The following is a 27,880-nucleotide window of genomic DNA, read 5'->3' as shown; positions in this document are numbered from 1 at the left end:
AGATGAGCAGGTTTTGACAGCTGAGAACATCAGGCAGTTAAAAATAGAAAGTAAGAGCTGTGTGCTCACACACAAACCCTGCATGGTCTGCTACACACACATACACACCCCACAAATCACACAAGGGCTGGCCCCTCTTTCCGTCTTATAGCTATTTTGGGGGGGGGGGGCACACATAGTGTGTTCATCAACATTGTGACAATTTCTCTCCTCCTAGACACCTTTATTTAATAAACTTTTTGGCCCCTTTTAAAATCATAACGATGAGATTGTAAAAGCCTTGCCTTGCCTCTGTATATTTACACCACCACTGTTATCCTTAACAGTGTTTTTCTACCATTTTATTTGGCTCATTTATTGCATTTCAAAGATCTCATACAAATTTCTCTAGCTTCTCATTTAATTCCCACAACAATCCTGTGAGGTGGGTTAGGCTGAGAGTGGATGACTGGCCCAAGATCACTCAGCAAGCTTCAGGGCCAAGTGGGGATTTGAACCCTGGTCCTCTGGGTCCTCATCTAACCATGACACCACACTGACTCTCTCTTGGCAGCAGACAGAGTATAATTACTATTGAAATAGATAAATCACATATTCCATATCTTATATAGAAGAAGCCACTATTGTTCTTTTTTGCAAAAAGGAAAGCAAGACTTTCCCCCCATTTTAGTTTTCTTTTTTTTGGGGGGGGGAGCCATTTCGGGCTGGGAGTTAGTTTATAGAGGAAGGAAGACAGCTCTGTCCTGACGGGTTCAGTCTACTGTTAAGCTCAGAAAAGTGACAACCAGGGGATGTGGGCAAGGGAAGGGGGGGGAGATGGGTCCAGGGATTTGGTTCACTGATGATGCCCACAGGCTGGCTGCTCTTCTGAGGATACAGATGGCTGCATAACCTTGGATGGGTCCCAGAGTTTATTCATGGACCTTTGCGTGACGTGAAGCAAAGTGACATGTTTGAGCATGTTTGTCACAGCAGCATAAAAATACTCCGAGCTGTCTCCCAAAGTCCTTCTGCGGCAGCCGGGTGCAGGCAGGAACCTACTCTGGCACGGCTGGCAACCCTTTCCGTCGCTGATGGCAGTGAATTTCCATATTGTCATGAAGGCTTAGTAATGATCTTCGCCTCTCTGCACCTCCAAGGGGGTGTGAGGTGGGGCCCCGCGAGTTTCATGCTGGTTGAAGTCAAGTTCAAAGGCAGCCAGGATCATGCTGGGTGGCAAGTAGAGGCATCGCGTGCCTGCTTTCTCCTGCGCTCGGTGTTAGCCCCTCACAGACTAAAAACAGTGCAAGGCAACCCACGCTCTGATGGTGCTGCAGGCGTCTGTGCCCTCTTTGACATCTGGGTTGATTAAGACAGGGCTTGGGTCAGAGCTGGGCTCTAGCCCTGGGCCACGAAGCACCTGGGCAAGTGCCTGAGCTTAAACTATGGAACTCGCTCTTGCAAGAGGCAGGGAATGGCCACCAACCTAGATGGCTTTTAAGTAAGGTTACCAGATTTTTTCCAAATAAAAGGTATCTTTCCTCTGTCTCCTCTGTCGCGCAGCCTTCCTCTGGGCCCTGGCCTGCTCTCTTGGAGCGCTAGCCACCGTGGAGTAGGCTCGGGTTGGGCCTGGACTCGGCCATGTGTTCTTGGCTTCCCTGTGCTCTACCTCCTCTCCTCAGCGGTGGCATGGCAGGGTCAGGGCTCCCCTCTTTTTTCTCCTTCCTCCCTCTCTCTCTTCCTTCTCCTTCTCCTCTCCTCTTTCTCCCTGTGTCGGCTCCGGGGCTTTCCTGGCCCCAGAGTGCTGCTGGGCAGTCAGCCGGGTGCTCTTGCTCCCGGCTTGATTTGGGTCACGGGGTGGTGGTGGGGGTCAGCAGTTCCCCCAGTTGACGCACCAGGCATCCCCAATTCCCCCTGGGCAGCAGCAGTGGCAGCAGCCCGGAGCCAGCCTGGTAACACAGTTGGCTCTGGCTGGCTTCAGGAGCTTCTTGCTGCCATGGCACCCGCCATGTTGCCTTGCTGGAAGTCCCCATATGATGTGTCTTATGCCGTTGAACCATTCACGCAGCATTCATTCCCTACTAATAAATCTACAACACTTAAAATATAAATCCGGGGACATTAAATGAAATCCGGGGACATTCCGGGGACGGATTTTTGTCCAGGGACAGATTTGTAAATCCTGAACACTCTCCCCAGGAAACGGGGACGTCTGGTAACTATACTTTAAAAGAGATTTAGACACATCCATGGAGTAGGGGGCTATCAATGACTCCTAGTCATGGTAGCTATGCTCTGTCTCCACAATTGGAGGCAGCAATGCTTCTGAATACCAGTTGCTGGAAGCCGCAGGAAGGGAGAGGGCTATTGTGCTGGGATTCTGCTTGTGGGTTTCCTATGGGCATCTGGTTGGCCACTGTGGGAATAGGATGCTGGGCTAGGTGGGCCTGATCCAGCATACTCTTCTAATCAGAGAATCACAGAATTGTAGAAGGGATCCCAAGGAACATCTAGAACAACCTCCTGCAATGCAGGAATCTTTTTGCCCAATGTGGGGCTCAAACCCGTGACCCAGAGGTTAAAAGTCTCATGCCCTACCACCTGAGCTATGCCAGGTCCTTATGTCATTGTGGACAGTGAATTGGCTTTGGAAGTCCCGTTCTCCTGCGTAAAAATATGGCAGAGGCACCCAACTTGCACTGCCTTCCCTTGTATTTTTCCAGCACCTGTGAGAAAGTCTTGCAAGGTCACCTTCTGTGACAAAGGATGTTAGTGCGGGAGGAAAAGGCCCGCGCAGTGAACCCGAACACAGGAACAGGCAAGGCCTCTCTGTCTCCCAGGCCTTGGGCTTGGGAAGGCTCTGCAGGGATTCCTGGTGCCAAAATAATATCAATAATGCAGGTGATGGGGAGGTTGTGGGGGAGTTGTGAAAGCAAAACAACACTGCACCCAGTGAGGTGTGAAGGGAAGCTGCATTAGTTGAATTTCTGCCTGCCATGAGGCTGCTGAAAGATCTGCTGGGGCTGAGGGAGATGGCAGCCCTTTTGTGACGGTGAGATCTCATTTTCCTTCACTGTTGGAAGTGGCTTTCGGGACACTTTGGGCACAAAGGAGATCATGCTTGGATGCTTCAGATTATGCTCCAAAATGTGACATGGAGCTACAAAAAAACAACAACAACCAGTCTTTGCCAGGCCTAAGCTGGATTCTGTGCCCCCAGGATGGTCACAGCACATTGCGAAGTGATGCTGTATGGAGGTCATCTGAGGAGGAGAGGACATCCTGTTGTGGCCTCTGGCTGGCAGCGGCTGTGTGCTGACTTTTGTTTTGCGTAGCCCAGACAGCACAACGACCTTCACCCATCCCTTGATTATGTTCAGATTACCTTTGGCTGCCGAGTCCAAACACAAGCAGGAGTCTCCATGAGTAGCTGGTCGGCAGCAAACACCACATCCTCGGTTTCCGCCTTGCCCACTCATTCTTCCAGAAGAACCCCCACTGCTCCGTCAAGCAAGGAGACAAGCATGTTATTGCTGTTCCAGGTTCACTGGGGTGGGGGCAGAATATGGAGTATTTATTTATTCATTTCATAAAATTTATGCACCGCTTGATTGTAAAAAACAACAACCCAAAACCCTCAAAGTGGTTTCGGGGGTGGGGGTGGGGTTAAAACAATAAAATCACCAATAAGGAAATTAACATTAATTCAAACTTTTTAAAAAGTTAAAATAACAGTAGACTAAAAACATATTAAAACTCTCAATATCTGGGAAAGCTTGTCTAATGCATGCTTTTAGCAGGAATCAAAAAGACTACAACGAAGGCACCTGCCTGGTATCAATAGGCAGGGAGTTCCAAAGTGTAGTTGCCTCCACACTAAAAGACCAATTTCATACAAATGTGGAATGGGTTATGTGGTACCTAGAACAGTGGCAGTTCCGCTGATCGAAGCAGTTGAGTGGGTGTATATGGGGTAAGAGTAAAAATGGGGCTGTTCTTTGAGGGCCATGGGGACCCTGGGGGGAGAAAAAACTTGAGTCCTCTGCTTGGCTTAATTAGTGGGTATCTCTAAGTGGGGGCAAGGGACATGGGTGGCGCTGTGGGTTAAACCACAGAGCCTAGGACTTGCCGATCAGAAGGTCGGCGGTTCGAATCCCCATGATGGGGTGAGCTACCGTTGCTCGGTCCCTGCTCCTGCCAACCTAGCAGTTCAAAAGCACGTCAAAGTACAAGTAGGTATCACTCCGGTGGGAAGGTAAACAGCGTTTTCGTGTGCTACTCTGGTTCACCAGAAGCGGCTTAGACATGCTGGCCACATGACCTGCATGCTGGCTCCCTGGGCCAATAAAGCAAGATGAGCACTGCAACCCCAGTCAGCCATGACTGGACTTAATGGTCAGGGGTCCCTTTACCTTTTTACCTGAGTGGGGGGTGCATCATAAGAATGTAAGAATAGCCTGCTGGATCAGGCAAATGGCCCATGCAGTCCAGCATCATGTTCTCACTGTGACTGAACCCCACAAGCAGGATTTGAGCACAAGAGCTCTCTCTCTTCCCGCCCCCCTAGTTTCCAGCAACTGAAATTTAGAAGCATTGCTGCCTCGGACTATGGAGGCAGAACATCAATAGCTGTCTCTGCTGTGAGTTTTTCTAATCCCTTTTAAAGCTGTCCAAGTTGGTGGCCATCACCGCCTCCTCTGGGAGCGTATTCCATAGCTTAGCTAATGCGGTGCATGAAGAAGCCCGAAGAGGAATAAATTTATTATTAAGAACTTTCTTTTATTTGCCCCAACATTCATCCCTGCCTGGTCCTTCTCTGCTGCCATGGTGTTGTGGGCATTCCCTAGACTTGTGCCCCCCCCCCCCCGAAAGATGGGAGCATCGTCTTCCACTGCCTTTCCAAGTCTCCTGTGCTTTTGCTGGAGGTTTAGGAAGAAGATGAGAAAAGAGAACCTCAAGTCTGAGGTTCAGCGATGCTTCCTCATTTGATCTCATACTGAGATGCCAGCTGATGCTTCTCTCTATTTCTGGCAAAGTTGCAGAATAATGGGAAGGTGGTGTCTTAAAAACACACACAATAATCCTCATTCGTAAGAAAAGTGCCTCTGTTTTCTGCTGATCATGACTTTTTCTTTTCATTAGCAAACTTGGGGGTGAAAGGAAGGGTGAGCTGGGGGTGCCTTTAGGAGCAATATATTTGGTTAGGATTTGGGGATTTTTTTTTTTGTCTAATGGGAAAAGTGAAGATCTGGATCGCCAGCGGCGGCGTGTGCCCGGATGTCGGGGTCAGGGATGGCGAAATGAGCACAGCTGCCGGTCCAGGGACGTCCGACTGGGAAAGAGGTGTTTGTTCTGCCGTATATGGTGTCTTAGCACAGATTTGCTCTTGATAGTGCAAATCAGGCTAGGCTTAGAGGGCTCTGTATAATTGGTGTCGGGCATCAACACAGAGGCTCATTACCTTCAAATCAGGAGGAACGATCTCTCCAAGTGTGCTGGATTTTGTTTTCAGGCATCATTAGATCCTCCTTTCCTTATATTTTGGGTTTCTTTTTGGGATTCCTCTGCCGCTTCCAAAGTTTTATGAGTTGCATGTTTAAGAATACAAAATCAGCAGGGGGTCTAACTCTTTCTGGTTGCACCGGCTTCTTTTTAGACAATGTCAGAAAAGTGGCTGGAATGGCTTGCTGAAGAATAACCTGTTTCCAAATTGGCATGGGAAAAAATTTTCTTTGAGCCTTTCCCCCCCATCCTTTTTTGCCCTTGTTATGCAAACTGTGGCTGGGTTTCCCATTTGGAATATGCAGTGGAGTTAATACTGGAGACAGAGCTGGGAGCCCTGACCCACCCCTCTTTCTCCATAACTGGGCCAGATCCGTGCTTAAATATATGGGCATTGCTGGGCAGCCTGGGCTCGAGCCAGTTTGTAATGGGCGACATCCTTTGAACTGATCCTTACTGATCAGGTGGAGATTTTTCAGTAGTTCTTCCCTTCTCTCTCTCTCTCTCCCTGCCCCCCCCCCATTTCCACCCAAAAGATAAACAAGAAAGGCACTGATTGTTCTGCAATACAGAAATATTTTTTGAAGAAATTGCTTTTGGAGGATTAAACACTGCCTCTGTAGGAGGGATGCTGGCCTTTCAAATCCTTTGCTGGCAGCTTTGGACTGCCAGGCGTTCTTTGGATTCAGCCACAGAGGCTTCCTGTTATGCTGCATTTGTCACCTTGCAACATAAAAGGGGCAATAATTATGCAGCGAGGGAGGGGTGGTAATAAATTCCAGGGAATCAAATGCCTTGGGGGGGGTGAGATTCTTTAACAGCAGAATCAGCAGAAGGAGCAGCCTCCAGGCTGGCATAAGAGCATGAGAAGAGACTGCTGGATCAGGCCAATGACCCATCTAGTCCAGCATCCTGTTCTCGCGACACCCCAGTGGGAAGCCCGTAAGCAGGATGCAAGCACAACAGCACTCTCTGCTGCTTTGGCTTCCAGCAAGCATTGCTGCTGCCTTGTGTGGAGGCAGAGCATAGCCATCATGGCCAATAACCATTGATATCCCTCTCCCTCCATGAATCAGTCTAAACCCCTTGTAAAGCCCAACTGGATTGGTGGCCGTCACTGCCTCCTGTGAGAGAGTTCTGTAGTTTATCTATGTGTAGTGTGAAGAAGGACTTTCTTAATCTGCCGCGCACCTTCCAACATTCAGCTTCGTTGTTTGTCCATGAGTTCTAGTGGACAAAATGGACCACGTGCTTTTTTAAAAACAAACAAACAAAAAACACCTCACTTTTTAGGGTTTGGAATGTGATGGGGAAATGCACAGAAATTTTTGGAACGAATACCTTAAAATACCTGAAGGGCTGTCACATGGAAGATGGAACAAGCTTGGTTTCTTCTGCTCCAGAGGGGAGGACTTGAACCAATGGATTCAAATGGCAAGAAAGAAGATTCCTACAAAATGATAGGAATAATAATAAATAACAATAATCTTTTTTTTATTTGTATCCCGCCCTCCCCGGCCAAAGCCGGGCTCAGAGTGGCTAACAAGTAAAAATAGCACAGTGTGCATAAAATTACACAGTCAATTAATTAAAATACATTCTAAAATCAATTCAGAACTTCCTGAGATAAGAGCCATTCAGCAGTGGAATGGGCCACTTTCAAAGGTGGTGGACTCTCCTTCATTGGAGGTTTTTAAGGTGAGGTTGGATGGCCATCTGTCCGTCATCCTTTATCTGTGATTCCTGCATTGCAGGAGGTTGGACAAGATGACCCTTTGGGTCCCTTCCATCTCTACAATTCTATGATATACAGCCTTCTAAGATTATACACTTATTGTATAATAATAACAATTGATAAGTCAGACCTTGTGTGTGTTGCCCTTCAGCTAGATCTGCAATTTCCGATGCACAAACAGGAACAAATGACTTGCAGTGCTCCTGCATCTTATATCAGGGTGACCCAAGTTGTGTTTTCTGTGAAATTGCATCACACCTAACAGAACTTGCAACCCGTTTTCTTGAACTGAAACACCTTGTCTTTTCAGTGTTCCTCAGTGCTTGATTCTGGAGTACACTGTGGCTAAAAAGGCCCCATTTTCATGCTGATTGAGAAGCTCTTGGGCACTGGGGACAGGGAACCTACTGCAGAAATAGTAACAGGCCTCCAACCCATCCCGCTCCCGTGACTCCAGCCCCCCTCACCACTGACTGGGCTTCATTGGAAGCTCAAAGGCATTTTGACCCTGTGAGATCACAGTGGCCCTTGGGGACTCTTGGAATGGGAGAGCGCCAGTCAGGGAAGTGAGGAAAACTTCAGTAACGTGGCTGAAGACTAGCAGTTCCAGTCTAATGTTTCCCAAGCTCACTTCTCCAGCTTTCCAGGAGATACAGCGTACAGGTGATTTTGAAGCTCCAATACTCCTTTCCTGAATGCAGTCTGACTCAGTGCCCGACTTCTCCCATCTCCCTGCCTGCCACTTCTCTCCTTCTGAAGACAGCCTGCCCCACCAGGTGTGCTCTGAAACGCCTCCTACACCAATGTGCCTGTCACACAGAAGGCAGCACCATCAGAGGGCTAAGAAACCCAAATCCTGTGCTTTCCTTTCCTCTGCGCTCGCTGGGGTTGGACAATTAACAGCATCAGTGATGTCAGCCCAGATGCGCTTACGAGAACAGATCTTTACTGTGTTTTGGAAAATCCTCATTAAAAATCCATGAAGGACACTTGGCGTTCCTCGTCGAACAGCGTGGCGACACGAAGCTCAGCGTTCCCGCTCTGTGATCTTCCTGCCTTTCATGTGCCTGTCATTTTGGAATCCAAGCAGAAAGCAAAACAAAACCATTTGCCTCCATTAAAAACAAAAAGGAAAGGCAGACAGCAGAATACCTGTTCAAAATCTGTTTGTATATGCATTGAACAACGATGCTTCTTTTTGGATAATGGAAATGAGACACAGGCATAGAACTGTAGGCTTGGAAGGGGCCTGGAGTGCTTGGGGTCCTGTTTCTGGGCTTCAAATTAGGGCAGCTTGTTGGCCAGTGTGAGAACAGGATGCTAGACTAGATGGGGCCATTGGCCTGACGCAGGAGGCTCATATGTTCTATGCAGATGACACTCCACTCTGCCTTTTCTTTTCCACCTGTGCATCCCAGGGAGTCTGTGGGACTTCTAAGCCTGTGCTTGGGGGCCATTTTGGGTTGGATGATGGGAAGCAAGCTGACGTTTAAACAAGGCAAGGTGGAGGAATGGTAATCCTGGATGGTTGTGGTCAGTTTGTCTTTGTCAGGGCTGCACCCTCCTTAATGGGTCATGTTTGCCATTTGGTGATGCTGCTGTACTCATCACTGCCTGGGAGGGTCCTTGATCTGCATAGGGCCACAGCTGATGCACCAGACTATCAAGACAAGTTGGTTCTCGTCTCAGTTGCCCATGAGCTCGTGTAGGGCTTTCTTTGAAGGGGGTCTGGAATCTTTCACAGTTATAGAAGGTGATCCAGATGGTGGTCAGAACATGCTACACCCATTTTGTATCCATTGTGCTGGTTAGCATTTTCTAGCCCAAGTCAAATTGTTGATTGCTGTTACCTTTAAGACCCCAAACAACCTGGAACCAGGTTACTCAAAGCCTCACCTACACTCATGCGGTCCTACTCATCCTTTAAGATCTAGCTCAGAAGAAAGCCTGCTTTAGTGGGGAACATATGAGGCAATGGCCCACCTAGTCCAGCATCCTGTTCTCACAGTGACCAACCAGATGCTCCTAGGAAGCCTGTAAGCAGGACTTGAGTGCAACAGCAATTCTGCCTTCTTACGGTTTCCAGCAACTGGTATTCAAAAGCATTGCTGCCTCCAACCACGGTGACAGACCATAGCCACTGTGGCTAGTAGCCATCACTAGCCATCTCCTTCATGGATTTGTCAAAGCCTTTTTAAAAAGCCTCCTTTTGGGAGTGAGTCGCATAGTTTAACTATGCACTGTGTCAACAAGGATCTTCTTTTGCCTGTCCTGAATCTTCTGATGTTCAGCTTTGTTGGATGCCCATGAGTTTTTGGTTTTTTTTAGAGAGGAAGAATGTTCACTGGAAGGACAGATTGTGAAGCTGAGGCTCCAATACTTTGGCCACCTCATGAGAAGAGAAGACTCCCTGGAAAAGACCCTGATGTTGGGAAAGATTGAGGGCACAAGGAGAAGGGGACAGCAGAGTACGAGATGGTTGGACAGTGTTCTCAAAGCTACCAGCATGAGTTTGACCAAACTGCGGGAGGCAGTGGAAGACAGGAGTGCCTGGCGTGCTCTGGTCCAGGGGGTCGGACATGACTAAACGACTAAACAAGAAGAGAGGAAGAAAAACTATTCTCCACCCATTTTCCCCACATCATTTTATACACTTCTGTCATGTTGCCTCTTACTCACATTTTCTACAAACAAACAATAGAGGAGTTACTCCATCCCTTTGATCATTTTGGAGTTCATTTGATTCCATTAGACTAGGGAGCACATGCATGTCATGAACTGGCAGGACAACTGGGAGGAGGAAGAGGATTGGGGGGGGGGGGGCAGAGCTGGGACTCGGACACACCAGTATGCCTGGGGATAGGGAAGGAGAGGTTGGTGTAGGAAGTACTCACAAGGTGACAGAGGCTGACAAGGGGATGGAGGTCAGTGCACATGAACCAGAGCAGCAGGACCCATCACCAGAGGACCCCTGTCTCCCCAAACACTGCGGGCTCTTAGGCATAGGGAGCAGCAGGCAGGGTGCTCCAGGAGGCAGAGGCAGGCAAGGATCCCAGCCCAGCTCCCTAGCTGACCAGGTGGGGCTTGCTAGCTCTGGGAGGAGGGGTGTGTGATTCCTCAGCTGGAGATGGCTTGGAACAGGTGATGGTCACCTGCCTCATTAAGCCCAGATGCTGCAATCAGCAGGCAAAGTAGAACAGGAAACAGAGGTGAGGGGCTGTGTCTGCTCAGCTCTTTATGTTGATGGCTCTCAGTGGGATTGTGCTCTGTTTAAACATGTGGATTGATTCTGGACTGGGGACTTGACATACCACAAGGTAGGGCAGGAGTTCAGGACAATGCAACGTGAGTCTTCATAGTGGCAGCCTTGCAATTATGGGAAGTGAGTGTTAAGAGGACTTTAAAAATTAAGCTTTCCTGGAAAACTTTTGATTGGGACAGAATGAAGAGTAGCTGGCTAAGTTGTTGTTCTGTGCTGTTGGTTTTCATGTTGCTCATTGCTGATTATGTGTTTTCTCACAGTGAGGGGGGAAAGTATTTGATGTCTTGCTAAATTTGCCCGTTTGCCCTCTGACGAAGAAATGACCAGTCCATAATTTTAATGGTAGGTTAATTGTAGCTGTGAGAGACAGAACAGCAACAGGAAAAACCCCAGAAACCCAGACGACAAAAGTCAGAGATTGATGTGCATTATAATGAGTGAAATAAGTATTTGATCCCCTATCAACCAGCCAGATATCAGGCTACCTGGTACTGTATGTAACGAGCTGAGATTAGAAGCACCTGCTGTAAGGGAGAGGTCTTACCTGTAATTCCAGCTCGTTACAGTACCTGTATTCTGTCTCTCACAGCTATAATAAACCTACCATTAAAATTATGGACTGGTCATTTCTTCGTCGGAGAGCAAACAGGCAAATTTAGCAGGGGATCAAATACTTTCCCCCCTCACTGTATATGAAGCCTGTATTTTAAAACATAAGCTGCTTCAGGGAGGATTTCATCAAAAAAAGGGAGCATAATAAATCCCTGAAATAAAAAAAATACATTGAGAGAATATCAGGAAAAAAACCAAAAGCCAAAATGAGATTAGAAATAACAAGGAGGTTTTTTTGACGTAGTGAGTAAAAAGCAAAAAGGATGACTTGGGGTTTCTTTGACTCGGCTGCTGCTCTCCCTTGTTCCCTGGAGATTATGTAGCATTTCTGTTTCCAGGGATGTGGTTGGATTTGGAATTGACCTGATGGGTCCTCTTGGTTGATGAGCTCAGCTTTTTGAGGTGCAGATCCATTGCTGCAAAGTTTCAGGTGAGCCAGGATGGCTGCGGTGATGGGGACCTAAGAAGAGGCTGTGGATCAGGCCAAGGACCCATCTAGTCCAGCATCCTGGTGTCACAGTGGCCAACCAGATGTCTCAATGGGAAACCCACGAGCAGGATCCAAGCATAAGAGCACTCTCTCCTCTTGCAGCTGCCAGATCAGGCCAGACTCTGTGACTGACCAAGTGACCTGTTGGCATCAGTCTGTCTCGGGAGGCAATAGAGGAGTGAAGTCTCAAACTATTGAAGTTACAGTGCCTGCTGTGGCCATAGGAAAAGACATGTTTTGTTGCAGCTGGGCAGACGAAGGCATCAGGTTGTGCTGCTGCAAATGCACCATGGGGTTTCTTCTCTCTGTTCTCCTCCCAGCAGTCATTCATCCTCTGATTACTGCTATGGATGACTGGGAGTGGCCGCTGCTGAGACTATATAACATGGGTCCTGAAAGACCTACATTGGCTCCCAGTACATTTCCGAATAGAATTCAAAGTATTGGTGCTGGCCTTTAAAGCCCTAAATGGCTCAGCCCAGTATACCTGAAGGAGCGTCTCCACCCCCATTGTTCAGCCCGGACACTGAGGTCCAGCTCCGAGGGCCTTCTGGTGGTTCCCTCACTGTGAGAAATGAAGTTACAGGGTGGTGTACTTCTCGGTGGTGGCGACCATCCTGTGGAACACCCTCCCATCAGATGTCAAGGAAATAAACTATCCAACTTTTAGAAGACATCTGAAGGCAGCCCTGTTTAGGGAAGTTTTTAATGCTTGAAGTTTTATTCTGTTTTTAATGTTCTGTTGGAAGCTGCCCAGAGTGGCTGGGGAAACCCAGCCATTTGGGCAGGGTAGAAAGAAATAATAATGCACAACCTGATTGTCTCCATGCACTGTGGTCACCTGCAAGGGATCCCCATGTAGCATGGTTGATGCTGCTAGCCTTCATGTCTTGTCTGCAGACACTTTTGTTTTGCAGAGCTGGTCTGCCAATGGGCCTGGTGCCTGAAGCCAGCTCCCTGTAGAGCACATCCTTGGGGATCCTGCCATCTTCCATTCTGTGAACATGACCTGTTTGCCGCAAAATCAGTGCTTTGGAGGCGGGGCAGGGATTTTAAAAGTCAATGCAGCTGAAAATACTTTCCCCCTTAGAGAAATCCCATCCATATGCATGAAGTGGGTTCTGCTGTTGCTGACAATGTATACTAATGAATTTCTAGCTAGCAACATAATTCGCTGCATCAGGTCTCATGAGAGAAAGGCAAGTAGATTGGGTGGGATAAACCCAGTTTTCCAGCTTGAATGGTCAACAGCAACAACAAAAACACACACCTTGAAATGTGGAACCATGTAGAAACTGGAGAGGCAACAAAATGTTCTTTGTATGCCACTTTTACACTGATTGTGCCTAAAGCGGCTTACAGTATGCTAATTGAACACTAAACATATAGTTGCAGCAACGTGGGGAAGCCTCTTGGCAAAAGTTAACCAGTGTGTGTGTTTAAAATAGTGTATTGGGGAGATGATGGCTCTGAATCCCCTGACTCAGTTTCTAACTGGTGGCTGCAAAGGCTTCCTCTTCTTTCCTAAATACCCTGTCTAATAGGTTAGTAAGACAGGGCTTCCATTTGCCAAGCCATGCTGGTTGTCCTTCAGCAAGGCTTATTCTTCTACACATGTTCTGATTAGCTACCATGCTTCACCTGTGTGTCTCAGCCTGATGGTTGCTTTCCTTACCTGTTGCCTGTGCAGCTACAAGATTGTTGGTCGTCTTTTACACTCCACAACTTCCTCACCACTTTGGATGTCATTTGGCAAGGCTAAATTTGGCTTTAGTTGGTTCCTCCCATCTCTGAAAACAGGAAGTATCATGGATGTTCTTTGGAATAACAGAGAAGCACTAAGCCCAGACCCCTTTTTTTACATTTTACATGTTAGTATTTAACACAATGAAGCAAAGGTGTTGGACTACTCCAGCTAATGTTCCAGCTGCCCTGCAATGATCACCCATAAAATGTCTGGCTACAGGCACGATTCTCACTTTGTATGGAAAACTGGGACTGGGAAAGAATTGCATGCCCATTTCTTACGGGTTAAGAGGTTCCATGGAGGATCCCTTGTCTGAGAGCCCCCTCTCATCCTGATATTCGGTGTATCTTTTAAACCAGGAATAGAGAACCTGTGGCACTCCAGCTATTGTTGGACTCTCATCTGCCCCAGTCCACGTGGTCAGTGGTCAAACACCCTTCTGTGTGCTGTTCATGAGGCAGAATCTGGTTGGCTTTAAAACCTCCTAAAGTCTCACTTAAGCAGGCATTCCAGGACGCATAAGATTCATCACATTGTTCTGTTTCATTATTTATTGATATTTAACCGAATGTTTTATTGATGGCTCCTATTTTTATTGATGTATTTGTGTTTCTGGTTTTAAATGTTGCATATTCATTTCCCTTTTTCTTTTTTAAGCTACCTTACTGTGTTTTGTGTAAACCGCCAGGGATTTTGCACATTAAGCAGCGTATAAATATTATTGATGATGATTTGAGACCCAGACTTTTCCTTTGCTGTCTAGAAGCCCGTGTGTTGCAGTGGTTAGGGTGTTAGACTAGAACCTAGGAGACCAGGGTTCAAATCCCCACTTGGCCATGAAGCTTTGTGTGTGATCTTAGGTTAGCCACTCAGCATAGCCTACCTCACAAGGTTGTTCTGAGAATAAGATGGAGAAAGGGAGATGTTTACTTTGTGGAAGGAAGAGGGATAGAAATGGAATAAGTAAAATAAATTAAGAAAAGCAGTGGTCTGGGGCCCCTGGAGGGAGTGGGTATTTGCTTGGCATATTTCCTCTGATGTGGCCTCTCCAAGACTTGTGATGTTCCCTTCAGCTGTTTCCACACAAGCCATTTTCTCTGGTGTTGATTTTTTTAGTTCCCTCCATTATTAGGAAGCATCCAAATGCCGAAGTGTGGCTGTCCAGGTTTGTCACCTTCCCTGAATAGACAAATTCATGGAATGGCTACTGGCCTCAATGTCTTGTAGGAAGGTTCATGCAGAGCATAGTTAAACTGCGGAACTCCCTCCCACAGGAGGCAGTGGTGACCACCAACATGGATGGCTTTTAAAGAGGATTGGACAAATTCATGGAGGATGATAAAGCTATCAGCAACTACGGGGAATGATGACTATGCCTCTGCCTTGCTGGAGGCAGCAATGCTTCTGAATGCCAGTTACTGGAAGTTGCAGGAGGGGAGAGGGCACTTGGGCTCAAATCCTGCTTGCGGGTTTCCCACAGGCTGGCTACTGTGAGAAAAGAATGCTGGACTAAATGGCCCATTGGGCCAATCAGACTAAATGGTCTGATTTTATGTCTGTTCTTTTCTCCACTGCTGGAGGCAGTAAACGCCTCTGAAGTTGCTGGTGGGCTTCCCAGAAGAGGCACCTGTCTGGCCAGTGTGAGAAGTGGGCTGTGGGGATTAGGTGGTCCGCTGCCCTGATCCAGCAGCTTAAACTCAGCACCTGGCTGGGCCAGGCTGATTGACACTGAGAAGCCTGGCTTGCAGAAGTTGGCAAAAATAGGTGCAAGTGACTGACTGGAGACCTAGAGGTGCCCTTTTCCTTCCCTCTCTGAGCTGCTCTGCTCTCCACTCCGGCTGATCAATAGCGTGTGAAATACCACAAGCCACATTTCCCTCTCCCAGTCTCCTGTGCCCTCTTCCCACCAGTTCAATTTGCTCTAATTATTCTTTGGAGTGGTGTTTGTAGGGTAATTAGCACTTTAAATCATCTTCCTAAGTATTTCTCTCTCTCTCTCTCTCTCTCTCTCTCACACTCACACACACACACACACACACACACACACACACACACACATCCAGGGCAGGCCACCGCTGAGTTTCCTGGGAGCAAGAGGCAGACATTCCATGGGGTTTCTCCTCCAGGCAAATGCTGCTGCCTTTCCAGAGACCCAGAAGTTGAACTCTGCTGGGTGGAGAGATGTTAAATTAGCAAGGTCACTGAAGCTTCTTAGCCTGGAACAGATACTGGTGCATTAACTGACTGCCATGTAGGACAGGAGCCTGTTGCGTTTTTTTGCTTCCGGAAATTGGCTTGGGTTCGCCAGCTCTTTGTACTAACGATGAAATGATTTGTTTCCCAAAAATCATTTTCACAAGGGAGGTACAAGGCCAGCACTGGTGAGATGAACCATAGCTCATAATTGGGGAAGGGCCATAGCTCAAGGGTACATCATCTGTCTTGCAAGCAGAAGGTTAAATCCCTGGCATCTCCAGGTAGGGTTGGGAGAAAGGCCATGCATGAAATCCTGGGGAGCTGCTGCCAGTCAGGGTAGACTACACTGAACTAGTTGGACCAAGCTCTTTCCCCACGATGTAACCCAAGCAGACCTGGCGCGAAAAGCTTTTAAGCTCTCCATCTTGCTGGGCTCGGGGGCGGGGGAAAGGCAGACAAGGCCTGCACAGAACATGTGTTCTCTGGGTGCTGGGGATTCTCTCTGCCCTCTTCACCTGCTAGCTGTGGAACGGCTCTAAGGCTTTGGGTCTGCACCATATTCACGTACATGCAAAACCCTTGGAACAGAACCCATTCCATAAGATGCCATCATACTGTACCTTGAACCACAGAGAATAAGAGGAGGGACTCCTAGGTGTGTTTGTAAACATTAGCATGTGGGTTTTTACAGGCTGGATCTGAACTCTTTTATACCTACAGAAAAACACCAGTTGGACAACAGCCCCCCCTTTTCTTCAACAGAAGGTGGGATGTTGCAGCCAGGTAGAGCTGACAAAACAGCACTTGCGTCATTAAGCAGACAAACACCAGCCTCTCTTCCTGGTTCCTTCCTCGACATGGTTTGTGCTGTTGTTATCCGTGAAACGGGCCCACTGAGGAAGAGCCACAGCTGTCCTATTCATGTAGCACAAAAGCACTTATCATAATGCATTGTCGCTGCAATATGCTTCCTGCCAAGGAATTGCTTTGGCTGGGAAATGATGGTCTGAACTGCTTTCTGTTTCTTCTCCTCCTTGATGGCTAGGGCCATTTGAAGCCCAGGTGAGCCCTTTCGGCCCAAAGGGTCAATGGAGGTGGTGCTCTCAGCTGAGCTGAAATCCCATCACTGCTCCCAAGAACAGAACACAAAGCCAATCCACAAGTCTGCTCAGAATTCTAGCATTTATTCAAACACCTTTTTAAACAGCTTGATTTTTTAATTTTTATTTTGAAAATTGGCAGAATGGGCCTTCTTGGTTGTCCCTCCACTCTGAGGCAGTGGGTGGCAGTAGCCCAGGAGAAGGCCTTCTCTGTGGTGGCCCCTAAGCTGTGGAATGCCCTACCCCACAGAGACTTTCTGGCATCTTCACTGTACAGCTTCTAGAGAATGCTGACTATGCACCTCTCGACCCTGGCTTTTGACACTTGGGGGGGTACATTTTCCAGGCCCACCTTATTTCTGCAATTGTTAAGTTGTTTAAAACTGTTTTTAATATTGTGTTTCAATTCTGTAACCCACCCAGGGACCTTAGAGTAGACAATGAATGAATGAATGTATCATAAAAACAGAGATAAAAAGATAAAACCAGAAACAGCGGTATAAAAACAAGTTAAACATGCAGCCTAGTTGTGCATTATTAATTTACAAATGTATAGCCCGTGTTTCTAGAAAAGGAGATGCTTTCACCAAAAAAGTAAACTGAAGTAGAGAATAAGATTGAAAATAGAATTTAAAAAGCAAAATAAAATACAACCTACCCCCCCCCCAAGATCATTGGGATATTGAAGCAAAGCACTGTTTTAAAAGCAGATCATGCAGGGAAGTATTGTGGTGGCACTTGCTCACATGCCTCCAAAACTCTCCTCAAACAATTCTTTCAATGCATGCAGTGGGCGGGCGTCTTAAGTCACCAGGATCCACATACATGATTCACATTTCTAGTTAGTTCTGCCACCTTGCTATTAGAATGATGTCTGTTGCAGCATTTCCTACATTGGACCCTGTGCTGTTTTGAATTTGAGCCTCAACTGTACTGATGTGAGGATTCAGTGGTACCCTGGACAGCTCCATGACTCATTCAAACCAGAGCTCCATGACTCATTCAAACTAGGAGAGCTCAGATGTTGCTTCAGCACTAGCCAGCCTCAGAGTGTGCCTTATATTGTAGCAGCAGCATTGTCTCAATAGCTGGCTCTGCCTTTGGTGGGAGAAGCCTCTTCATTTAAAGGGGCCCAGTTAGCTTCAGTAGTCACTGACCATGACACAACAGAGGAGATGTAGGTTTTTATGGTGTGGCAGTGAGTCGTTAGCCCTCATGAACTAGCCTCCACTGATTCACAGAATGTTCCTTTCATCAGTCCCTGAGGCTGCCAGTTCAAGACCTGCCATGGGCTTCAGGCTTCCTGCCTAACGTTATAGAGTGTGCAGTTTCACCCAGCACGAAGATGTTCTCAGATTGGCTCCAAATGAGGGTGAAATTTGATTCTGGCAAAGAACATAGCTTCTGCAGCTGGGCCGAGCTGACACCTCACCTGCCACTTGCTCCTTTGTGAGTGGAAGCCATTGAGATTTCTATGTCTTCTTCCTAACATGGTCCCCCTTAGTGCCCCTTTGGATTTCCCAAAGCTCTTGTGGCCGAGTTGCTTAGATTTGCCATTAATTTCTCAAAATGGGCCCTGCCATCTCAAGGCAGACTCACAGGTGTGCCACCTTCACTTCCTCTCCAGCGGCTCTGCTGACTCTTCTCCTGTCTCAGGAAAATTGGTGGGAGCCATGAGACACCCCTGATATAGGCCAGTGACCTGTGAGGTGCAGCATTACGCACATTTTGGGTTGGATGGAGGAGGGGGCTGGATTTCAGAAGGCCCAGGGCTGGATGATGGCATCGAGTGGCGCCTTTAGGAGATGGCAAATCTGTGGCTCCTTGAACACAGTGCCAGGGCGGATAAGCAGCCGGCCGGCCTGATGCAGCCAGGAGGCTCAGGGAAAACAGGCTCTGTGGAAGACGGCAGAGTTGCCACTCTTCAGCTGAGATTGGGGTGACATTTTTGATCCTATTGCGGCAAATTATGTCACTCTTTTCAGGCAAACAAAATTGGGTCCGACACCTACCTTCAGAGCATGGATGAGAGCAGGATCTTCCTAGTGCCTGGATCATAGCAGAGGGGATAAATATAGCTCCCTTTGAGTTGCCCAATCTGGCATCTCTCTGAGAAAGGAGAGGGAAATGGTTGCGGCAATTCTGGGGCTCGCTGGAGCTGTTATTGGATGGGACACTCTCCCCGAGGCCTAACCTTCTTTTTGTGCCTAACTTTAAAACTGATGAAGGAATCCGTGCAGACCTAATTTCCAAAAGGGCCTTTTCAAAATGAATCCCAGCTCTTCTCCTTTGCTGTCCCTTTTGCTCATATCTGCCTCACTGAGAGCACCAACATGGTGCCCCCTCTCCCTCCTCCCCTCTCATGGATGCCGCCTCCTCCTCCGTTGCTCAGTATCTACATTTAGAGTGCAAGGTCCTTTGGGAGGAAGGACCCATGTAGCTCAGGGGAAGAGCACCTGCCTTGCTTGCAGAAGCTCACAGGTTCAGTCCCCGATGGCATCTCCATGAATGGCTGGGAGAGACTCTTGGCATGAAACCCTGGAGACAGTGCTAAGCTAGATGGGACCGCCAGTGGTCTGACTTGGTAGAAGCCCTCTTCTGGTGTTCCTGTGTCCTTGGAGCAGAAAGCATAAGAAGAGCCTGATGGATCAGGCCAATGGCCCATCTTGTCCAGTATCCTGTTCTCACGGGGACCAGCCAGATGCCCCAATGGGAAGAAACCAGAAAGCAGGAGCTGGACACAAGAGCCCTCTTTCCTCCTGTGGTTTATAGCAACCAGTATTCAGAAGCATTGCTGCCTCCAGAGCCATCATGGCTAGTAGTCATCGATAGCCCTCCTCTCCATAAAGACATTACTTCCTTTTATATGTCCAGCATTCAGCTTCGTTGGATGCATAAAGGAACCTATTCCTTGCTTCATAAAGTAACATGGACACAGATGGTTCACTCTGCTTTTTGTTTATTGAAATAAGTTTGGCTAGAGATTTCACACTGTAAAAATGCACTTAGGGATGTGTGGAGGGTAGCATTTCCCAAACCTTATGAATGCCCCCCTTATCATTTGAATCTTGCAAATTGTAGCATTTCCTACCTGGGTTCTAGTATGCTTTAAATTGTCTGCATTTAAGGGCGCTGGAAAAAAGCAAGGGAGAGCATAGACCAGCCTTCCCCAACTGGGTGCCCCCCAGATGTTTTGGACTACAGTGCACATTGGCCCCAGACAGTACGGCTGTATGGTGGATTGCCTTATTAAAACTAAGGAACTGGGCACACAAAGGAAGTACACAGCAAAATCAGTATTAAGGAAGCATGTCTAAGGCTGCAGACCCTAACCTGACTTTCCTGGGAGTAAGCCCCATTGAATTCAGTAGGACCTACTTCTGAGCAGGCAGAAGTAGGATTGCATTATTAGGTTGATATTGGTGGGAACACAGAGGCAGCTCATGAATGTGTATCCAGTGTAATCGGTGGGTATTTTGGTGGCTTTGCTGTTTGAAATGGTTTCGATTGATTTACTGTATTTTTCACTGCTTTGGGTGCCTTTTGGGCCAAGGGCAGTGTATAAAATTAACCAGGACATAATATAATTATCGTAGTCTTAAGAGCTGATTTGAGTAATCAAATAATCATTCTTACATGAAGTATAACTATGCATTAAATTGTAGATCATCATAACTTAAATCCAAAAAGTTATGCAGTCATGAACCTTGCTTTAAAACAACAACTCAGCGGTCCCTGGTGATCAGCAATTCAAAAAACCAAAACAAGGTATTGTCTGGTTTTTCTGAAGTCCTTAAATTACATTTTAATTCCTCCCGCTTAACATTTTCATAATTGGTATTTCTGTTACTGGGGCTTTATAAAGCTGTGCCAGCATTCCAAAATGCCCTGGATTGATTTAGATTTCCCTCTGCCCCCCAAAAGTCTGTTGCAGTCAGCTTGTTTTGTATACGAAAATCCTCTGCCATATATTTGCTTTCCTTCCAATACTGGGCTACAGTCAGCATCTTACCTGTCATTTTGAAGTTCTTAATCTGATTCACATCACAGGGTTTCCCTGAAAGCAAAACTGTCGGTTCTGTTGGTAATTTCCATCCTGTTATATCTTTACCATTTTCAACTGCATCCACCCTGTGCCTTTTAATTTCTCTGCAGTCCCACAAAATGAATTTTTAAAAATGGCTTTATGCTTCCAGCACAAGCCCAGGGGAAGTGGATTTGGGCTTTTTTTTGTAGCTTCTGACTGTATTGCCATGTGCCGGTGGCTAGGGATTGATTGCGGCATCGAAGTGGTACGGATTCAATTCAGTTTGCATTGAAAGGCAAGCCTACCTAACTCAAAAACTTTCTGAAACAATCCCTAAACAGCAAAACACAGCCGCCCTTTGAAATTCACACTTCTCTGAATTTTGCTGTGCAGTTCTCAAGCCCAAGGAATGTGTACAAAGTGCTTTGCACACATTTGGAAATAAAAATGGGAAACAATTGCAAACACATCTGTTCCTCTTTGGAAACTGGATCAGGTAATTCTGAAATACCGGAATTTGCATGAGGAGAATTTTGGAAACATCCCTAATTCCAACCATGCAGCAACCATACTGTAAAACGTAAAGGTAAAGGGACCCCTGACCATTAGGTCCAGTCGTGGCTGACTCTGGGGTTGCGGCACTCATCTCGCTTTATTGGCTGAGGGAGCCGGCAGACAGCTTCTGGGTCATGTGGCCAGCATGACTAAGCCGCTTCTGGCGAACCAGAGCAGCGCATGGAAACACCGTTTACCTTCCCGCTGGAGCAGTACCTATTTATCTACTTGCACTTTGATGTGCTTTCGAACTACTAGGTTGGCAGGAGCAGGGACCGAGCCACGGGAGCTCACCCCATCGCGGGGATTCGAACCGCCGACCTTCTGCATGCATTTTTGCCAATTTAGGAAACTTTAACCCTCAGGTGGAAGTAAGGCTGAAAAACAGCCTTGATTTGGTTTTTAAAAGATGGGATCCCCTTGTACAGAAATGGCCTCCTTGCAAGCTGGACACAATTATGACCCTCGTGATGTTCTGTGACCTGATTGCTGCTTGTCAGGTCAGCTTCCCTCCCCGCCCCCCGTGGCCAGCAGGTGCCCCCCTTGCGCTCCCAAGGGAGCAGTGCAACTCTGTAAGCATCCCTGGGCAGCTCCTGATCTTGCCTCTGTTTTCCTGTCAGTTCTAATTTGAGTGTTTGCAAAGAGCAAGAGTCAGGCTTCTGTGTGGAGCCCTCTGAACATGTGAGCGCCTTGATCTCAGCCCGAGAGACCCGAGGGAGGATTGCGAAGCTAATTAGACTCCCCACCCACCCTGTCTATGCCAGCATGGCACCCTCTTTGAGAAGGTGTGGACCTCCAAGTCCCGCTCTTCTTTGCTAAGCTGCTGGATCTTTGTTAGGCAAAGTGTTGTTCAAACCAGAAGTGGCCCAGAGATTGAACACAGGACATGGGGATATAGGAAGCTGCCTTCTACTGAGTCAAACCATTGGTCCATCTAACTCAGTATTGATCACACTGACTGGCAGCAGCTCTCCAAGGTTTCAGGCAAGGTTCTCTCCCAGACTTATGTACCTGGAGATGCCATTGGGGAATGAATCTGGGGCCTTCTACATGCCCAGCAGATGCTCTCCCCCTGTGCTGCAGCTCTTCCCTGTTATGTCTGTCTATGCATGGAAGATTTAAGCATTACCTGGGGAAGCCATAGGGGTTAGAGGGAGTTAAGTGTGCAGATCACAGGCACTCAAACACGTTAGGAGCTGCAACAAGCAAGGATCCCTGACCATTAGGTCCAGTTGTAGCCGACTCTGGGGTTGCGGCACTCATCTCGCTTTATTGGCCGAGGGAGCCAACGTACAGCTTCCTGGTCATGTGGCCAGCATGACTAAGCCGTTTCTGGCGAACCAGAGCAGCACACGGAAACGCTGTTTACCTTCCCGCCGGAGCGGTACCTATCTACTTGCACTTTGATGTGCTTTTGAACTGCTAGGCTGGCAGGAGCTGGGACCGAGCAATGGGAGCTCACCCCGTCAGGGGGATTCGAACCGCTGACCTTCTGATCGGCAAGTCCTAGGCTCTGTGGTTTAACCCACAGCGCCACCCGCGTCCCCCAAACATTTGGTATACTACCCTAAAGCAGCAAAATCCCCAGAACTTGGCTCTGTGCATCTTCCTTCTGCAACACACGGAGAGGTCTGACTCATACCTGAACATGTTAGGAGCTGCAACAAGCAAGAGCAGCCCTGTAGGAGCACAAGGTTCCTATGCAAGAAATAGGCTTGAGATCTTGAATCTTGCAAGGAAGGCTTTTTTGACAGAAAACAGAAATGAGCTCTGGGATGGGTTTCACGCTGCTTCTTTTTTAAAAAAAGGCTTTCTTTATATATTTTCCAAAAATACAATACAATTAGTCAAACAGTTCCAATATATATTCCCTTAATGATCAACTTCCCTTCCACCCTTCCATGGTTTCCTCAAATTATCAATTGCTGCTGCGTATTATAATTATTCTATTCCATCTTTCATCCATCTTATTCTCAAAATAGCTTTTACTGCTGCACTTACTCCAAACCGCCTAGCATTTTAACATACAATAGGATTTTTTAAAAAAATAATAATAATCTATGAACAGTTTCAAATCCTCCTTTAAAATTATCTCATCTTGTTCTCTAATTTTACTGGTTAAACTTGCTAATTTGACGTATTCCATCAATTTCACCTGCTACTCCTCTTTCATAGGTATTCCATCATTTTGCCATGTTTGGGCATATAATGTTCTCACTGCAGTGGTCGCATGCAAAAATAAGTTCATTCGATTCTTTGGTGCTTCTGATCCAATTACCCCTAAAAGGAAGGCTTCCAGTCTCTTTGGAATAGTCCTCTTGGGATGGGTCTCACATCTGGCTGGCTGTCCTTCATGCTTCCTCTTGAGCTGAGTTAACTTGAAACTAGGGCTATGTGCACAGTTATCCGGTTCAAAGCTGGTTTGGGAAAACTTCTTTGGTTAACATAGTGCTTAACATGGTGCATTGCAGAGGACTGGACCAGATGACACTCCTGGTCCCTTTAATCTTGACAATCCTATGAGTCTCTTCCATGACTAGCTGGCCCAAAACTATTGCTAGGCAAAGGGATTATTCTGGCAAGCTTGCTCTCATACCCTCTACCCCAGGCATAGGCAAACTTGGCCCTCCAGATGTTTTTGGGACTACAATTCCCATCATCCCTGACCACTGGTCCTGTTAGCTAGGGATGATGGGAGTTGTAGTCCCAAAACATCTGCCTGCTCTAGCCCCATGGTTACAGGAACCCAAGAATGGGAAGAGACTCAGGGCAACATTCAGACTTAACCACCACCCCCCATGCCAAAATCACAACAATATGGATTTGGCAGATGTGTACACACTCCTTCCCAAGCCAGTAGTGGGAGCATCCTGGCTGCAGTCCACAAAAGTGTGTGCACAGGGTTGTCCTCAGAGTGGCTGAACAGAAGAATGGGGGAATGGCAACGTGGAGACCAGGCTGGTGGCACTCAGAGACAGAGCCTGAACTTGGCCTTGGCACAGGAGTAGAAAAGCTGTGAGATGCCCCAGTCCATCCTTCCCCAAGGTGGTGCCCTCCAGATGGTTTTGGACAGCTGTGCTGGCTGGGACTGATGGGAGCTGTAGTCCAAAACTTCTGCAGGGCACCAGGTTGAGGGGCAGTGCCCTAGAAGGATGTTTTCCCCATGAAGGTGGCTTCTACTCCAGGAACAGCCATGGCCACACCAAGAGAGTGGGCATGAAGGAGCATCATTTGGCTATTGGGAGAAGAGTGGGCAGCCCTGTGGGCCCCCATCAATCAGGCCCCCATTCTGATTTCTTGCATCAGAATTTTTGGGGTTAAGTTGCAAACTGCCCTTTCCCTGCCTTGCTTAAAATGCATTCATTTGTTTTATTTGTATGCGGCTTTTCTACACACACACACACACACACACACACACACACACACACACACACAGTGCTCCAAGCAGCTTACGGCAAAGAAAACAGGAATGCCAAACAGTACAAAAACAATTTCCCAACAACATAGCAAAACACAATAGCAAATATAATAACATACAGAAAGCAACGTTTCAGTACCATAAATATAAGATTACATTTGCAGCATCCAGGACCAAAAATAACAAGGGGGCTTTATAGTTTTACGTTGGTCCTAGATACACCCCTTCCATGATGAGAAAAGATGGTGAGCAACATCATCACTGGTTTTTTAAAAAAAATAGGTAAAAAAGGAAAAGGGTGGCCCTTGCTGTTGAATATGGTTGCTGTTAGATAACAAGGTAACTTACGTTTGGTATGTTCCATTTGCTACTGAAATTGTTTTGCAGCCTTGCTTTTGAAATACTTTCCTGCTTCCTTTGCTGTAAACCGCTATGAGCATGATATATTTTTTGGTGGGAAAGCGGCTTACAAATAAAATGATGCACATATGAGATTGCTCACAGCTCCTCTCCTGCAGCAGCAGGGTAGGATTTGCAAGGGCAGGCTCCAAAAATCAGAAGCACAAGCGAGGAGGCACAAAGCTGCCATTGAGCAGCGCAGGAGCCTCAGAGCACAGAGCGGAGATTGTGCCCCGTTAGCATCCTTCTGGTGGAGACGTGTTGGGATGGCTGAGCACTGTGTCTGTGAGCTGGGCAGCCTCTGCTGCGCTGGACTGTGCGTGCGTGTGTCACAAAAATGATTGCTCTTCTCGGTGGGGGAGGCTCCAAAGGCATCGCTGTCATCTCTCCCTGGAACACTTTATCACCCAGCTAAAAACCTTGCAGTAATTGAAGGGGCTGACCTCTCCTCACTTAACGTAATGGGATTTGCAATGCATTTTAGCCCTTGTTTGGGGAGGGTAGTTATACTGGAGGCTGGAGGAGAGTCAGAAAATGGACTTTGCTATCGACAGAGAACAAAAGTTGCTTCTATTTCCATTCCTGCTTTGCAGCCCGGAGAAGCGTCTTCCTCCTCCCCTTCCGACAATCCCCAATGGGCCTGGGTTCTAATTGCTCCCATTTTATGGTTGAGGCGATTGAGAAAACCACAGAGCGTGCAGCTCTGCTAATTATTTCCATCCTGCAGGCAGTTTGGGTTGGCCTCGTCTGGGCACATTTTGAGTCCTGCGGAAAAGGTTGTTGGTGAGCTGTATTTGCTGCTGTTAAAAGCAAAGCCACAAATGTAATTGGAGTTGGAGGCCTGGGCTGGGCTCAGCGGTTTAAGCTGCATGCTCTGGCATCGCGGCTTTCGCCAACCACCAAAGCATTTTTGCAAATATTGCAGAAATATTGCAAATTTTTGCAAATATTGCATTTTTGCAAATATTGCAGATTATTTTGCAGCTTTGGGGCATTTGCTTTTGCTTAGATCTGTTGGCTTCTCCCAACTAACAAAGAGTCAACTGGGATGCATTTGAGGATCACCAAACTGCATTTTGTGTGAGATCAAGGCTGGTGACCCCCTCTTGCCCCCCCCCAAACAGGTGCCTTTTGGAGCCTAGTATGTAGCAAAGCAAAAATCTCTTATTGCACTCAGCTGCCTATGTCCTCAGATTGATGATTCCCTTGAATAGAGTCTAGTACCAAATGTAATCAATTAGATTATTCCAGCAAGAGACACTGATGGCCAAGAGGCCATGGCTGCAATGGGGTTAGCATGGATTGGGCACTTCATTATACGCCTCTGGAATAGGACAAGGGTTCCTGAGTTTACCCCTGCGGGCTGCGTTAAGTGAGATGGAGTCGTTTCCTTCCACCCCCAGAACTCTCCACTTGCTCTGTTCATGGAGTGAGGCTGCAGAGACTTGATGTCAGAATCCTCTATCTGGGATAATAGTTCCTGCTTTCATGTTAAAAAGGGTCTGTCTGGGGAAAGGAGGCTGAGCCCTTGCCAGTCACCCTCTTTGCCACCCGGACCAAAATAATCTTACCCTTTCTAATGGTAGAACCATCGTAGCTCAGTGGTAGAGGGCCCGCTTTGCATGCAGAACATCCCAGGTTCAAATCCCAACAGCGTCTCCAGTTAGAGCTAGGAATGTCCCTTGCCCCAAACCTTGCTGTGGTGCTGCCAGTCAGTGTAGACAATATTGAGCTAAATGGGCTGGCATTCTGACTTGGTATAAGGCAGATTCCTACAGAAACAGGCATGAGACCCTTTGCACTTGGCTCTAGGAAGACAGCGACTTCTTAGGCAAATCACCCTAGGAGACCTGCTTCCCTGCTGCTCTTGTCTTATGGACAGGCAGATTCCATGCTAGGAATAATTTAGGGAAAGGACTGAAAATGCCTTCATGCAAATCTATGGGGTAGCTTTGCTTGGAATACTGTCTGCTGTTCTGATCTTCCCATCCCAGCTCTGAGGGCCTTCAGGAGGCCTTCTTGGTAGTGGCATCCACTCTGTGGAACACCCTCCTGTCAGATGTCAAGCAGATAAATAACAATACAACTTTTGTATAAGACACCTGAAGGCAACCCTGTATTGAAAAGTTTTTAATGTTTGATGTTTTATTATGTTTTTTATGTGTTGGAAGCCACCCATAGTGACTGGGGTAACCCAGCCAGGCGGGCGGGTTGTTGTTGTTAAATTTTATATTGTAGAACTGGAAAGGAATGTGGGAAAGTGCCCTCTAAATGGTGTGTGTAATCTGACAAGGAAAGGAACCTGTTATCTGTTTTCAGTTTACAAAAAGGTTACTTCAGTGGGGACATGACATACATTTACAGTGGTACCTCGTGTTTCATACTGTCCCCCTTATGAATGCTGCGGGTTACGCGCTCCGCTAACCCAGAAGTAGATGCCCCTTGTTGCAACCTTTGCCCTGAGATGCATGTGGAAGTCGCGCTTCGGCGGCACAGCAGCAGCTGGAAGCGCCATTAGCGAAAGCTCGCCTCATGTTACGAGCGGTTTACTGTTACCAACGGACCTCCGGAACGGTTTAAGTACATAACATGAGGTACCACTGTATACAATTATGCCTTGTGTGGAGAAAGAGGGGAGAGATCCATTTTTCTCTCTGTCTCATCCTTGTGGATGCCAGTGGTGCTGAGGCATTCTGGACAGTCAGAGAGGAGGACTTCTTTTCACAGCATATACTTAATTAATTGGCGGAACTCCCTGCTGCAGGACAGGCTGATGATAGAAACTCACTTTAAAAGGAGATGAGACAAATTAACACAGTGGCTGATGGGAATTATTTGGAAATGGAGGGTGTTTTGGT

General features: G+C 47.3%; 1 protein-coding gene across 3 annotated transcripts in view; it reads left to right on the top strand.

Annotated features, from left to right (window-relative positions):
• The window catches only part of FRMD5 (FERM domain containing 5), a 135,249-nt gene that overhangs the window by 50,670 nt on the left and 56,699 nt on the right, over positions 1-27,880 (top strand). The gene's annotated exons all lie outside the window — the stretch shown is intronic.

The sequence above is a fragment of the Podarcis melisellensis genome (assembly GCF_964234715.1).
Source record: "Podarcis melisellensis genome assembly, chromosome: 14".
Classification (NCBI taxonomy): Eukaryota; Metazoa; Chordata; class Lepidosauria; order Squamata; family Lacertidae; genus Podarcis; species Podarcis melisellensis.
This window is presented reverse-complemented; position numbering and strand designations above follow the sequence as displayed.